At 35.5% G+C, this 17096-nt stretch overlaps 1 long non-coding RNA gene across 1 annotated transcript; it reads right to left on the bottom strand.

The window, feature by feature from the left end:
* Window positions 1–292: 292 nt before the first annotated feature.
* LOC122227407 lies at window positions 293–12245 on the bottom strand. Its single transcript, XR_006206019.1, has 3 exons — window positions 12106–12245; window positions 1765–1806; window positions 293–383 (listed from the first exon to the last, which is right to left on the bottom strand). It is a non-coding gene; the product is annotated as an uncharacterized LOC122227407 (long non-coding RNA).
* Between the last annotated feature and the right edge of the window lie 4851 nt (window positions 12246–17096).

Raw genomic sequence — 17096 nt, forward strand, 5'->3', positions numbered from 1 at the left:
TATTTATCCAAAATTGGGGGATAAGTTGTTCTTCACTTATGAATGCACAACATTTTTATTATTATAAACTATAGATCATTCAACAAGCATGTGCCCAGCACCTATGTACTGTAAACAGTGAATACAAATGAGTAACCTGTCTCTTAGAACTAGCCCAGAGGAGGACTAAATCAAGTACATTTAAAAGAGTGAGATAAATGACCAGGAGTTGTATCAAAAATGCTATGAAAATAAGAAATAAATAAATAAAAAGTGCTTTGAAAGTACAAAAGATACCTGAAGTCTTGAGAAAAGCTTCACAGGATAGGTGAACTTTGGACATTAGTGAAGGATAAACAATCTTTCCAGGCAGGGAAAGACAGGAAGGATGGAAATCAACCATTCTAAAGAAAAAAAGGAAAACAGAAAAGGACAGATGCATGAAAGTTCCTTATATTTTATAATCTGAAAATTGGTTTGGTTAGAATGCAGATTTTGAAAGGAGGATGGGATCTGCTACTCTAGCATAAATTGGGTTTTGCCTCACACTTAACAGGTAAACAAAGAATCTTACATCCAAGATAATATAAAATTTGCATTTTAGAATAACTCTGCAAATTCACATTAAAAAGAAGTACCTACTACATTAGAAAAAAACCCAAAGATAATACTTAGTGAAAGTGTGGTGAACCCAGAAGTTTCATGCAATTTAAAAATATGTATCCATATTTTTATTCATACTGCATATTCATACTCTGACACAATACTTTCTCATCTGGACTCTTGATATAGCTATATTTTGTAATTTCAATTGAAACAGAAAGAAGCTTAGGCAACTGAATGAAGGAAGGCTGGAATGTGAATGAGGCTGGAGAAATATGAATCAAAAAGAAAGCTAATGTAGTTGTTTAAGTGAGCTAATGTAGTTAGTTGTTTAAGTGGAAAGGAGGAGGTAAATTTAAAAGATAAAGTAGAATCTAGGACTTGTTGAATCAATGAAGATGTAAGAGAAAGTGGGGAGGGGAGGGCTCAAATATTACCGATAATTCAGGTTTAGTTCTCTAGATGGACTCTCGTGTTATTAAATGAAATAGATCTACAGGAGAAAGTGTAGGCTGAGAGCAGAGAAAAGTACAAATAAGTCAGTTTGGGGTCAGTTAAATTTGACTTGCCTATTAGACTCCCTGTTAGAAATATCTGGTAGGCAGTTGAAAACATGTATAATACTTAGGAGACAGAGCTAGAGATAAAGATATGAGAGTCATCTTCATATAGATGATAGTTGAAGCCACAGAGTGGAAGCCAGGGAGAGTTATAAAATGAGAAAGAGCCAAAGAATTATAAGGAGCACTAAGAAAAAAGCAAGCTACCAAAGTTTGCTATGGTTTAATAATCTAGTACTTTCCCCCTAAAATATCTGAAAAGAACCCTTTTTGTTTACAAGACATTTAGTTAAATATTATAACAAAAGCTTGGCTCTAAAATCAATAACCTATAAAATGTTACTTTATCTAATTCTGGAAGTTATTCAATTACTGTCTCTCTTACTTTAAAAAAAAATTTTTTTTTTTAATGTGTGTTCATTTTTGAGAAAGAGAGAAAGACACAGCATGAGCAGGGGACGCGCAGAGAGACAGAGGGAGACACAACGCAAAGCAGGCTCCAAGCTCTGAGCTGTCAGCATAGAGCTGGACACGGGGCTCGAACTCAAGGCTGTGAGATGATGACCTGAGCCAAAATCGTACACTTAACTGACTGAGCCACCCAGGCACCCCTGTCTCTTACTTTTTACTTGAAAATGGGAGAGTAGTAGAACAGGTGGATTTCCTAAAAGAATAATAGAAAAGGTTAATGACATTTTATTTTTAAGCAGCAAATTCTTAACATTACATAATACTTACAACCCAGATCTAGAATGTTTAGTTATAGCTTTCAAAATTTCCAAGGAGTTTCTGTCCATATTAGTCCCAAGGTGCCACTCCAATCCAATCCACACTCCTACCTGACTGTTCTTGCTGCTTCACTTAAATCATTCCTTTTTAACCCCCATTTATCTTACCACTAACCCTCTCATAATATCTATCCAGTCACCATCGGTTTGTAATGTTCCCACACATTTTTTTTAATTGTTATTTATTTTTGAGACAGAGAGAGACAGAGTGTGAGCAGGGAAGGGGCAGAGAGAGAGAGAGAGAGAGAGAGGCACAAGTTCCAGGCTCTGGGCTGCCAGCAGAGAGCCCAACGCAGGGCTTGAACTCAGTGACTACGAGATCATAACCTGAGCCAAAGTCGGATGCTTAACTGACTGAGCTACCCAGGAACGCCCCCCCTCCCACATTTTGATTCCTTTAAAAGTCAAGGGTAGGGGCACCTGGGTGGCTCAGTCAGTTAAGCGTCTGACTTTGGTTCAGACTTCGGCTCAGGTCATGATCTCGCAGCGGCTCGTGAGTTCGAGGCCCGCGTTGGGCTCTTGTTGACAGCTCGGAGCCTGATTCAGATTCTGTGTCTCCCTCTCTCTCTCTCTGCCCCTCCCCCACTTGTGTGCGTGCTCTCTTTCTCTCTTTATCTCTCTCTCTCTCTCAAAAATAAATAAGCATTAAAAAAATTTTTTTTAAGTCAAGGATAATATCACAGTTTTCATTATTCCTGTCACCTACTAGTAAGACAGAAACTAACATAGCATGGAACAAAAACTATGCAAAACATAACATATTCCAGAGATATCCATGTTTTTCAATAGTGAACCATAACTGTCAGAAATCTATGTCAATGGGCCACATACATTTTAAATCATAACAATGGAATTCTAGTCATTAAACTGTTCAAAAGTATTTGGTTTCATAGTGTCCAAATAGCTTAATCAGTTTTCATAAAAAGGTGCACAATTATGGGCCAATTACTAGTCTTCAATCAATTTTGAGAAATCGATGAAGATACTATTATACAACAGACCAACCTCTGCTCAAGAATGAAGGGCTGTTGGGGGCACCTGGGTGGCTCAGTCAGTTAATCTGATTCTTGATTTCACCTCAGGTTATGATCTCACAGTTTGTGAGTTCAAACCCCACATAGGGCTCCACGCTGACAGTGGGAAACCTGCTTAGGATTCTTTCTCTTTCCCTCTCTCTCTGCCCCTTCCCCACTTGAGCATGCTCTCTCTCTCTCTCTCTCTCTTACTTTCTCTCTCTCTCTCCCTTTCAAAATAAATAAAACTTAAAAAAAAAAGAATGAAGATCTGTGAAATCTGGTACTGGTACTGTGACATCTGGATGGCCACATACAAAAGAATGAAGCTGAACCCTAACTCTTCATACCATATGCAAAAATTAATTCCAAATGGATCAATAACCTAAATATAAGAGCAAAAACTATTAAATTCTTAGAAAAAAACATGGGAAACGATACACAGATATGACACCAAAAGCTCAAGCAACCAAAAATAAAAAAGAAATAAACTGGATTTCAAAATTAAAAACTCTTGTGCTGCAAAGGACACAAGAAAGAAAATGAAGAAAACCCCACAGAATGGGAAGAAAATTTGTAAATCATATATGTGATCCTTATCTAGGGATCCATATCTAGAATATATAAAGAAATCAAATAGTAAATCAATTAGTAAATCAAATAGTAAATCAATAGTAAAATAACAAATAGCCCAATTTAAAAATGAACAAAAGATCTAAGTACATATTTCTCCAGAGAAGAAATACAAATGGCCATTTACATACATATAAGCATGTATAAAGATGTTCAACATCATTAGTCACCAGAAACATGCAAATCAAAATCACAATACTCATACCCACTAGTTTGACTAGAACAAAAAAATCAGATAACAAGTATTGGTAAAGATGTAAAAATATTAGAACGCTCATACACTGCTGATAGGAATATAAAAGAGTATAGCCACTTTAGGAAACAATCTGGCAGCTCCTGAAATAATTAAATCATCTAGTTACCATATGACCCAACAATTCTACTCCTAGGTATACACCCAAGAAAAATGAAAATGTATGTCCACGCGGAAATTTGTTTTCTTTTTTTTTTTTTTTTTTTTTTTTTTGTTTTCACATGTATTATATCGGTTTTTTTTCTTTTTTTTTTTTCTTTTTTTTATTTTTTAATATATGAAATTTACTGTCAAATTGGTTTCCATACAACACCCAGTGCTCATCCCAAAAGGTGCCCTCCTCAATACCCATCACCCACCCTGCCCTCCCTCCCACCCCCCATCAACCCTCAGTTTGTTCTCAGTTTTTAACAGTCTCTAATGCTTTGGCTCTCTCCCACTCTAACCTCTTTTTTTTTTTTTTTTTTTTCCTTCCCCTCCCCCATGGGTTTCTGTTATGTTTCTCAGGATCCACATAAGAGTGAAACCATATGGTATCTGTCTTTCTCTGTATGGCTTATTTCACTTAGCATCACACTCTCCAGTTCCATCCATGTTGCTACAAAAGGCCATATTTCATTTTTTCTCATTGCCACGTAGTATTCCATTGTGTATATAAACCACAATTTCTTTATCCATTCATCAGTTGATGGACATTTGGGCTCTTTCCATAATTTGGCTATTGTTGAGAGTGCCGCTATAAACATTGGGGTACAGGTGCCCCTATGCATCAGTACTCCTGTATCCCTTGGATAAATTCCTAGCAGTGCTATTGCTGGGTCATAGGGTAGGTCTATTTTTAATTTTCTGAGGAACCTCCACACTGCTTTCCAGAGCGGCTGCACCAATTTGCATTCCCACCAACAGTGCAAGAGGGTTCCTGTTTCTCCACATCCTCTCCAGCATCTATAGTCTCCTGATCTCTTCATTTTGGCCACTCTGACTGACACGCGGAAATTTGTAAACAAATGGTTACAATGGCATTATTCAGAATCACCAAAAAGTGCAAACAACCTAAATGTCCACCAACTGACAAATGTGTAAACAAAATGTATATTCCTACAATGGTACATTATCTGGCCATAAAAAGGAATGAAGTACCGACACATGCTGCAACATGAATGGATCCTGAAATCATTATGCTAAGCCAATCACAAAAGACCTCATATGATATGATTCTATTCATATGAAGTCCAGAATGGGGAAATCTACAGAGATATAAAGTAAATTAGCAGTTGTTTAAAGCTGGGAGTATGGGTGGTGAGTGCATGGGAGGGGTGATAGCTAAAGGTACCGGGTTTCTTTCTGTGGTAATGAAAAATCTTCTAAGACCGACTCTAGTAATGTTTGAGTGTATCTGTAAATACACTAAAAACCACTTGATTGTACACTTTAAATGAGTGAATTGTATGGTATATGAATTCTATCTCAGTAAAGCTGTTAAATGAAAAACAAAACAAGGACTCTATGTAAGCAGGGCACATCTCATATTTCACTCCAAGTTTACATTACTGAAAGTGGCCCTCAGATTCAATTTCCATGGTTTTAGGAAGAGAATATAACATACATTAACAGAGTTGGAAAACTCATATGTGGCAAGAATTTGGCCACAGAGCCAGAAATTCTGGCATAGTAATGAGTGATGTATAGATTCATCTTCAATATCCTAGGAATACTATAGGTTCTTGGTAGGTATAGTTTGCCTTCAGCTCAATCAGTTCCTCTTAATTAGAGCCATTTTGACAAGGCAGATGCTTAAAACATTCAAACACATCATTCTAAAGTCAGCTGCAAAAACTCAAAGCATAATTCATGCTTATGAAAATTTGTGAATTTCTTTAGAAATCCTGACTTTATTTCTACCAAATAGCTTGGCAATTCTTCAAATTCTGTGATTCCATTTAGCACAAGGCAGTTCTGATATGGGACATGAATGCACACTCCATGTAATAACCACCCACTCCCCATGTTCTCACTTGAATATTAATAATTATAGCTCCTTCACCAACTCATCAGTTCTTTTACTTTTTCTATGCAGTCGCAAGTTCAGTTTAGTCATGTACCTTGCTTGCGATACCAAACAGGAATTATAACCATGTTAGCTCAGGTTTGGGCTCTGTTACTGGCTGAACATTTATGCCCTCCCCTAAAATTCATGTATTGAAGCACTACTTCCCAATATTATGCTGTCAGGAGATAGAGCCTTTGAAAGGTAATTAGGTTTAGATGAAGTTATGAAGGTACAGCCCACATGATAGGATTAGTCCCCTTACAGAAGAGGAAGAGACACCAAAGACTCCTCTGCCATGTGAGGATACAGCAAGAAGGCAGCCATTGCAAGGCAGGAAGAGAGCCCTTACCAAGAACCAAATTGCTGGTACCATGCCTTGGACTTTCCAGCCTCCAGAACTGTGACAAATAAAGATTTGTTGTTTAACCCACCCAGTCTGTGGTATTTTGTTACAACAGCCCAAGATGGCTAAGACAGGTTCAGATAAAGTTGGGTCCCTTTTATTATCAAAATTTTTAGATCTGAAAGAGCATCAGTATAACTCTCTTCAAGTTTCTATAATCTAGCCACTTTACTGCATTAAAATAAACTCATTGCATTTAGAACAGCACAATGACAACAGTAACAACAAAACACTTAGAATAATCTTAACAAGAAATATGTGACATCTATATAAAAAATGTATGAAAGTTTTGTACTGAGAGCTATAAAAAATTTGGAAGAAGAGAATTGTCCTTAATTTATAGGTTTTTTTTAGAACTTGAAAAAATGATTCTAAAATTCATATGGAATAATAGACAGAAACAAAGACATTTTATAAAAGAAGAGTTATTGGAGCATCTGGCTGGCTCAGTCAGTAGAGCATGTGACTCTTGACCTTGGGGTTGTGAGTTTGAGCCCCACCCAAAGCCTCTACTTTGGGCATAGAGCTTACTTCAAAAAAAAGAGTTATTGGTAAAGAAAACTTGTCTCTCTAAATATTAAAACATATTATAAAACTAAAGTAATTGCACCACAATTGTCATAGAATTTACAGATATTTGGAAGAAATTCCAGTATGTCATAACCCAAAGGGGAGGGATAGAATATTTAACAAATGATGCTGGCAAATGGATTCTTGTAAATCCGGTTTTGTTCAAACCAGAAACCTAGAAATCTTAACACCTCTCTCCTTCATGTCCCCAGTACCCTGTTAATTCAATCACCAAATCCTGTTCATTTTGTCTTCAAATTATCTATCGAATCTGTCCACTTCTCTGTCTCCAGTGACAACTTAGCCGTAAGTTATCACTGGTAGCCAGAATTAGCTGCCATCATTTCTCACCTATTACTACAACAGCTTACTTACTGGCTTCTGGCACACACAAAGTCTCCCTCCAGTTTTTTCTCCTGCAGCCACAGTGATCTTTTGAAAACATAAATTTGATCATGTAAACCTCCTGCTTAAAACCCTTAAATGGTTCTCATTACTCTTAAGATAAAGATAAAAATTCTTAACATGGCGCAAGGCTCTGCATAGTGTGTCCTTGCCCACCTCTCTAATCTCATCTCACACTAATCTCTACCTTGCAGTTCATGCTCCTGACACTGGCTCTCTTCCCAGTGCTTAGGACAATACTATGCTTCCTGCTACCAAGGACTCCACAATTCCTTTCCTTCAGGGCTTGTACATCACTTTGCATTTATACATTCTTTGGGGTGATTATTTGATTTATGTCTGTCTTTACCATCTAAACTGTAAGTTCCACTACAGTTGGGACCATGTCTGGTTTATTAGCACCTAACAGAATACATGCTTGATAAATATTCACTGAATGCATAACTGAATAAATGAATGAAAAATAAACTAGATTCCCATACTATATTCACTAAAATAAATTACAGATGAAATTAAAAATTTTAAATGTTAAAACAAAATAATTAATTTTGAAAAATTATAGATTACTTGGTTAAGTTAACAGAACTCAAGATGTGAACAAATTTTTTTAAACAAATACTGAAACAACACTGCTTAAAATATCAAAGAAAAATTTAAATGTCTTCCCGTTGAATGTTTGTTTTAAAAAAATATATTTTTTAATTTATAGTTTTTTAATATATAAATTAATATATAAGCATATATATTAATTTATATATTAAATGTCTTTAAAGAACATTATAGAATAAGCACATAATAGACTGTAAAAATCATAGTGTGTATATATACACACATATATATATATATATATACAATTCCAATTCTATAATTTAAAAATTGCTTAGAAAGAAGTATACCAAAAAGTTATCTCTGAAAGGTGACCTTAAAAGTAATTGATCTTCTTTTCCATACCTTCTTTTCTTTAACCCAAACTTTTCATTACTGACCAAGAACAACTAAACAAAGATACATACTTTTAATGTTATTAAAGAATTACTCTAAAATACTGAAATATTGCTGAGTACAGACAGATCATTTTATTAAACTTTCATGAAATGGAGAGTTTCCATGCTTTATTTTTTATTTCAAACTCAAAAGTGATTGAAAATGACCCAGTTCATTTTTATTAGACTAATAGGATTCTGAGGCTAAAATATAACCAAAAAATTCTTAAAACAGAAACTGAAGAAAATTTCAATTAATAACCAAAAATCTTAATTCAATAGTAATTTGAAGAATCCATCATAACAATTATGTTCATAACAGGACTGCAAAGATGTGAACCTATTAATACAACATTAATATATCATATCAATCAGTTAAATCAGAAAATACATATGATCATCTCAATAGATGCCCAAAATGTATTCAATATCCATCCCATGTAAGCTCTCTTGGAAAGCAAATCAGTGGGGATGGGAAATCATTCAACAACTAGTACTGTGAAAATTGGACATTTCCAAAAATTTATTTAGTGTCTCATTCATAATTCTACCTATTTTAAACAGGTAGAATTAAAAATCAAGCAGTATAAATTGTGAAGAGAATATGAGAGATTTACACCAAATTTGTGATTAAGGATTTCAAAGCTTAAAAAAGTAGAAAAACTTTTTAAAAGAAAGAATATGGAAAAGTTAAGTTATAATATTTACAACTATAGGCCCCAAATCCAACATTTCTTGGACTAATGATCAAATATAATCTAAATTTTAAGTAGAAAATTTGTCCTAGTGGTATAAGTTAAGCAGACTTTTATAATAAGTGACAAGTCAGAGACTTCCTTCAGTGGTTCCTTTGTAATTTGTGCAGGACTTAACATATATATATTAATATGTTAATATATTCTTAATATATTAAGAATATATTCTACTCTTTTTAAAAATGTACCTTTTCCTCCAACTACTCTTATAGTTGCATTAGCAACACAGTGCTTGGCTAGCACTCTATAAATATTTGTTGAATGAATGACCCACAAATGATCATATTTTAATTAAAAATTAAATGTTTCTGGATTTTTTCCCCCTTCTCCTACACTGTCAGGGCAAGGAATATCCTATAGCTTGGAATAAACCCCATGTCCCCAGTCCTTGGGAGAAACCCCATGGACTGTAAATTGGGATAAGACTTACCAAATTACACATTTTGGCAAGTCGCTAACTTTTTTTTGTGAACAGGCTGATAATACGATGTTGTCTGTACCAAATCTATTTTAATATTAAGTTAATTACACTGAGTCACTATACCACTATTACCCAAATTATTTCACAGAACATTAGTTTTGCAAAATGATCCAGAGATAAAGAATTCTTTGGCCATATTTCCCTCTTGAAAATTCTGGATATCAACATATTGAATGTTCTGAAAAGTTCCTTAATAAAGAAATCTATTAAGTTTTGTTAAATCCAATGTTTTCAATCATGAAACCCTTTTATCATAAACCTCTATTACTGTCTTTAATATTAAAGTACTTTTCTGTGGAAAACCACATTACCTAATTCCAAACTGAAATAATTATGCAGACATTTTGGAAATGGAGTAAATAGACATGGTTTAAAGTTTGTTTCCTAACTAAACCAAATAGGCCCACCTGGTTAAAGCAGAACCAGTCTCTTAACCACATATTCTTAGAGCTTATGGGTTTTTGTTATATAATGTTTATTATATAAGTCAACACATGTTAACATTTAGCTTTATCTTTTCAATAATTTTAACAACTTAAACCTTATCTTTTAAAAGTAACTTATGCAAACATAAAGTAATTTATTCAGGTAAAATAAGATTTTTTTTTTTTTTTTAACGTTTATTTATTTTTGAGACAGAGAGAGGCAGAGCATGAATGGGGGAGGGTCAGAGAGAGAGAGGGAGACACAGAATCTGAAACAGGCTCCAGGCTCTGAGCTGTCAGCACAGAGCCCGACGCAGGGCTTGAACTCACGAACCGTGAGATCATGACCTGAGCCCAAGTCGGCCGCTCAACCGACTGAGCCACCCAGGCGCCCCTAGGTAAAATAAGATTTAAAAAAAATTTTTAAGTGGCAGTTATGTATATGAAAGAAGAAAAGCAATATTGTAAGAATGGGTCAATTTTTAGCCTACTTTCATAAAACAGAAGCAAATATTACATCCTTAAATGTTATATTTTTATATCTAACCTTTATTGTTAATTTGAAATTTCATTTCTACGTGAAATAGAGAGTTTCATCAAGCACACACCTTAAACATTTAGATTTAAGTAATTAATTGATAAGACTTGGGATTACCATTTCCTAGTAACTCACTTAACTCTCTAAACTTTTGTTCCCTCATCTATAAACAAGACATTATAATTGTGGCCAATGAATATGGCTAAGGGTAAGAATTAAAGGAGATAACACTTGCAAAATTTTAGCACTATGCCTGGCATATAATCAATTTTAAATAAATGTTTGTGATTATTGGAGTCTCTCAAGTTTTGTTTCTATTAGGCAAATTACCCAAAATAACCCAGTTTTTGTATTTTTAAAATACTATCTAGCTCATAGAACTGATGTAAATATTTTGCAATGAAAAAAAAATATTTTAAAAAATTCCCTGGGTGCCACTTCAGAATTTAAAAATGCTTCCCCCCTCTGTAATTTCTCTCCTCTACCAAAAAATAAAGATTACCAGTTAACTTTTCACAGATTTTTCTGATACTTTCCATGTTACTACAATTATAAACCAAGAAACAACCTTGGCCTTACTAAGAAATGAATATGCTATGACTAAGGTACTATAAGATTGTATCAATTTCACTGATATATAAACTATTTGCAAATTATTAGCCCAAGTCATGGAGAATTTATGGCAAGGCAAAAATAAGCTGTGTAAGTCCTAATATGCAAATCATCATCACATAAAATAAAGACCCAGGCTATAATACAGCTACTTACACCCAAATTATCACAGAAATTGTATATGTACTACCACATTATTAGTTATTGCTTATTATATGCTCTAGGAAAAAAGTTACTAATATTCTTAAGGCTTTAATTGGTTTAAAAAAAAGATTTTAAAAAACCCTTCACATATCTTCAATTCTGTCTTGGTTAAAAGCAAAAGAAAAACTGATACAATCACAACATACTATTGTGGGACAGCAACCTAAATCCCATGTCTACATTTTTATTTTGGCTCTACCAGGAACTAGTAATGTGTCCACTTTAAATGAGTCTTTGTGGTTAAACGTTTCAACTTAAAACAGGGGAGATAACCTAAGTAACTGCTGAGGTCTTTTCACTTAGAGGCAGGATGCTGCTGTGGCTAAAGCATGGATTTAGTTGTCAGATCTGGACTCCTGACACTACAGTAATCTCTCCAAGTTTGTATCTTTGAGAAAATTACTTCCCACAACGAAAGTTCATTGGCTTTTTTTTCCGCAGTGAAAAGTAAAGTCCCAGATAGGTGCTGAATAAAAGTATCACTCTGTCACATCTACATTTCCCCTTGTTCCTTGTAGAAACCTGGACTTTTCCTTTGGACTGAATTCAGCGAGTTACCAAAAATCTGGGCACGTAGATATTTTTCTATTTGTTTCAAGCATTAAAAGTCACAAAAATCAAATTGCATGTAATGTAATCACACATTTAATGAGTAACCTTCACTGAAAAGAATCCATTTGCACGAAACCGGGGCTGTGCTGGTAAATCCAAGACCTACAGTTTTCCTCCAACTGTACGCTCCAGCTCCTCGGGAGTCTAAAATATTTCGGGTGTTGAGTTTAACTGCTGATTCTATTTATAGTATTTGAGCACATCCCACGTGCCCTCCCAGCCCTGACCGTCTACACACCTGAAGGACGAGGTCCAGAGCAAGCCTTTCTATTTATTAGCTGTTGATAGTCCTGGGCAATTCAGGAACAGTGTCAGATGAGTGAGTGCTTGTATTCCTGAAAGGAGACGCAGTAACTCGGTCTGGCCGTCATCACAGAATTATCTAATTAGTAATAAGGAGGAAAAACTGCGACGCCACTTACCGGAGCGGGAAGCCTCGGATTAAACCATTCCTCCTAGCGAGGTGCCATTTGGGAAAGAAAGAGGACACCAATTTCAAATTCTCACCTCAGATTCACAAGTCTGTTTATTTTAACTTATTCTATTGATTTCACCGGTGATAGTGAAGTTCTCCTATTCAATATGGGACTGAATAAGTTGTATTTGTAAGAAAATCCCACCCCCCCCACCCCGCAGCCCCCCCCCCTCCCCGCACACCTTTCCGGGAAAATGGGAGTGTCCACTGGCCATCCATGTGGTCCAGGCTCAGCTCAGCCTGTGGCCCCGCGTGTGCCTCGCAGGCTGGACGTGGTTCTGTGTTTGGCTGGATGGGTGGCTGTGTGTATTGGGGAGGAGAGCAAGGGGCTGTAAATTATAGCCTAGAGAAGACAATTCTCTTGTTTCAAGTGTTAACTCCTTCTAATGGAGATTTTTAAAAATATAAATAATGAAAAAAGGAAGATATTTGAAAAGAACTGCATTGACATTATGATACTGAAAAGTACAATGAACCAGTTTTAGTATTTGATTTTTGCATAACTGCCAATGATATGAATCAAGTGGGTTTCTTTGAATACTTTTCTAAATAGAGTTAAAGTTTGTGAAAAGTAAAATGTGAAGTATATTTTTTCAAATGAGAATAACTATATTTTTCTGCCTTTAATTTTAATACATGATCATTCTTTTATTTATTAAAACATTTTTTTTAATGTTTATTTATTTTTGAGAGAGAGAGAGAGAGAAAGAGTGTGAGCAGGGGAAGGGGCAGAGAGAGAGGGAGACACAGAATCTGAAGCAGGCTTCAGGTTCCAAGCTGTCAGCACAGAGCCCATCGGGGGCTCAAACTCACATTCCAGGAGATCATGACATGAGTTGAAGTCAGACACTCAACCCCAGGTGCCCCCATGACCATTCTTTTAAAAAGCAAAACAGGGGCGCCTGGGTGGTGCAGTGGGTTAAGCATCCGACTTCAGCTGGGGTCACGATCTCACAGTCTGTGAGTTCGAGCCCCGTGTCTGGCTCTGTGCTGACCGCTCAGAGCCTGGAGCCTGCTTCAGATTCTGTGTCTCCCTCTCTCTCTGCCCCTCCCGGCTCATGCTCTGTCTCTCTCTGTCTCAAAAATAAATAGAAACATTAAAAAAATTAAAAAAAAAAAGCAAAACAATGCACAAAGGCACAAGAGAAGAAAGTAAAATCACCTGAAATCTCACCATTCAGAGATAAGCACTACTAAAATTTTGTTGAACAATTTTCTAGTCATCTTATAATGTATACACACTGACACAGACACACATATACCATAAATTTACATAACTGGACATCCTATAAGCATACTGCTTTGTACACTGCTTTCTAATGAAATACTATGTTGTGTACATCTTATGTCATTTTATGACTGGATAGTATGGTTGAACAGTAAGTTGTTCAATCAACCCCTGTTGGAGGACAATTAAATTGCTTTCAGTTTTTTATAGCATATAACATTATAGAGAATATCCTTATATATAATCTTGGGTCCTTTTTGGGTTTTCTCCTTAAAATAAACTTCTAGAAGTGCAATTGCTGGAGCAAAAAAAAATATATCCATTTTAAAAATTTCGTGTGTATTTTCAAACTGCCCTCCAGAAATAGATTTACAATCCCATCTAGTACAAGAGAATGTCCGTTTCTCAACACTCTCCATGTCAACGAGTATTATAAGCCCTTGCAAACTTTTATAATCTGGAAAGGTTTTTTTTCTTATTAGCTTTTTTGTATTTTGTATTATTAATTAAGCTGAATCTTTTCTTGTGTTTATTGTTCATTTGCATTTCATCTGACATTTTTCATGTCATTTGCATATTTTTCTATTATGGCAACCATCTATCTGAATTATTTCTTTTTTTTAAATTATTTCTAAGAACTTCGTATATTAATTTAACCTCTTGTTTATATCAACAAATATAAGCATGTTTTTCTGAGTTATTTGCCCTGTGATTTTGCCTATGTGTATTACTTCAGACATAAAGTTACCAAATCTATATTTTTATTACTCTTAATATTTGATTATATAATTTTAAAGTATAAGAATACAAAGAATTATCAAGTAGATACTTTTCCTCAGATTGTCAGCTCCACCAGTTTCTGAGGTATGTCAGGGTGATTCATTTGGTTGACTTATCCTCTACCCTCCCAAAAGTACTTTTACAAAAGTCTACCCATCAAACTTTCATTACAGTGTCATGACTTAACAACACTGTAACCAGAGAGTAACTCTCATCAGAGATAGCTCACGTACAATAAGTGACAGTTTTCACATTATTCAACCTTTCCCAGATATCTAGAACATTCACACAGACTCTAGTCTGCCCAAGGAAAGCATCCTACTCTGAAGCCCCCAGCCCCAGAAAAGCATACAAAAATCTAGACCCTGTCAATGTTTTAAATCCTGATAAACATCATGAAGTCTGTGTCTCAATACCTTAGGACATTAATAGTCACTGTCAACTGCTGCATTTTTAGATAACACCTCCATGAATACTGTTTAATGACAAGCTTTTTCCTTCTTTTAAGTTGTCATTGAAAAAAAATTACAAAAGTGGGATGATTGGATCAAAGGATGTAAACATTTGTATAGCTCTAGTTACCTAGTACTATATTTTTATCCAAATGGACAATACCACTAAAATTGTTTTGTTTTTATTCCATTCCAACTATAATAGTTTGAGCGTTATTAACAATTATTTTTGTTAGTTTATTAAGTATAAGAGAAGTATATTGTAGTTTTAATTCATATTTCTTTGATTTTTCCACATGCCTTAGGTTTCCATTTTTGTTTGTGTATATTTTATATTGAGTTTAAAAAATCATGATTAAATTTCTCTTTATCTCTAGAGATTTAAAATAGGTAGGAAAACCCCGAAATAATTCCATTTTTAAAATAAAGAAAATGTACTGGTTTTGAGCAGAAAAAGAAATGAAAATACAAAACAATGCATTCTAACCACAATCCCTGGATTCACTTTCTGCTAATCTTTGAAGTCATTTCATGTGTTTAATCAAATTTAGAATTGGGCTTAAAATTTATTTTCCACATTGAAGCTAGAATTATCTTTTAGATATACAAGCTTAAAGCACTTAAAGTCCCCGATCTTAAACTTTGCTTCTCAGCCCTGGATCTGACCCCTGTCCACTCTTTGAATTTCAGTATGTGACCCTCACTCTCAATACTGACTATCTATTAGTTCAGGAAATCTCTTGCCCTTGGCACCCACTACACTGTTCCTTCAGCCTAAAAGCTTTTCCTATACCCTCTTCACTAATGTATCTTCATCCTTTGGGGGACTCTTGGAATATTGTGTGGTTTGGTACAGGTGGTCAAGGACAGATCCCTAAAAAATGGCAATTACCCAGAGATCATGTAAAGGTGTAAAGAAAAATAATACAGGGGTGTCTGGGTGGCTCAATCAGTTGAGCGTCCAACGCTTCTGCTCAGATCCTGATCCCAGGGTTGTGGGATTGGGCCCTGCATCAGGCTCAGCGCTGAGCACAGAGCCTGCTTGAGATTCTCTCTCTCTCTCTCTCTCTCTCTCTCTCCCTCTGACCCTTTTCCCTACTCATGCTCTCACTCTCTGTCTCTTAAAAAGAAAAAAAAAAAAAGGAAAAGAAAAAAGAAAAAGAAAAGAAAAGAAAAAAAATACAGAAACCAGAATCATATAGCTAGGGCTTCTGCCAAGAAACTTCATGCAGATAAGGGGTCCTGGAATTCACCTTTCACAGTAAATCCACCTCTAGGTGTAATACTTGCCTTGCTTCTATTATAGGGTCATGACGATCAAAAGAGATAACATAATCTGGAAAGAAATTGAAATTTAAAGCAGTACACAGCAGTTATCATTTTTCTTTATATAGGGACAATAGCAATAAAGGTTTAATAATCTCAATAAATTGACAAATTTTATCTACATTGACAAATGAACCTAATCATTTGTTCATTTAACTTATGAGCTACTCTACTCTTTAGGGGATGTTAGCCTGTCTATACTGTGCACAAGTTGACCACAGCAATACATTTTGCTTGAATTAATATATTTTTTTCTTAAGGCTAATAGTTATTTATTTTTTTAAGGTTTATTTATTTTTTTAAGTAATGTCTACACCCATTGTGGGGCTCGAACTCACAACCCAGAGATCAAGAGTCACATACTCTACAAACTAAGCCAGCCAGGCAGCCCTAGGCTGGTAATTGCATTTAAAAACATATACTTTGGGGCACCTGGGTGGCTCAGTAGGTTCAGCATCCGACTTTGGCTCAGGTCATGATCTCACGGTCTGTGAGTTCGAGCCCCGCGACGGGCTCTGTGCCGACAGCTCAGAGCCTGGAGCCTGCTTCGGGTTCTGTCTCCCTCTCTCTCTGCCCCCTCCCCCACTCATGCTCTGTCTCTCTCTATCAAAAATAAATAAACATTAAGAAAAATTTAAAAAATAAAATAAAAACATATACTTTGATGGGCCTAAGGCATCCTCCAAGAAAAGTAGTTAAATGATTAAATAGTAGGAGAAGTGTCAGTAAGACTAATTTTCTGGTCATTGACAATTATTGGTTAGTTGTTAGATATTCAGTACAACATGTACTTGTAAAAAGAGGTTCAGCTGATAAATGTAAAGAAGAAGGGGCCTATGGGCAGTGGGCTGAGCAGAGGGCAGGAAGGCCCTCTTCTTGGAGAAGAAACAGAAGAGGGTGAAGAACTCCGTCTGCTTTGCAGTTTGTCTTTGGACTAGCCTGGGACCAACAGGCATAATGATGACCAT

Source organism: Panthera leo, chromosome A1, assembly GCF_018350215.1.
Source record: "Panthera leo isolate Ple1 chromosome A1, P.leo_Ple1_pat1.1, whole genome shotgun sequence".
NCBI classification, from domain to species: Eukaryota; Metazoa; Chordata; class Mammalia; order Carnivora; family Felidae; genus Panthera; species Panthera leo.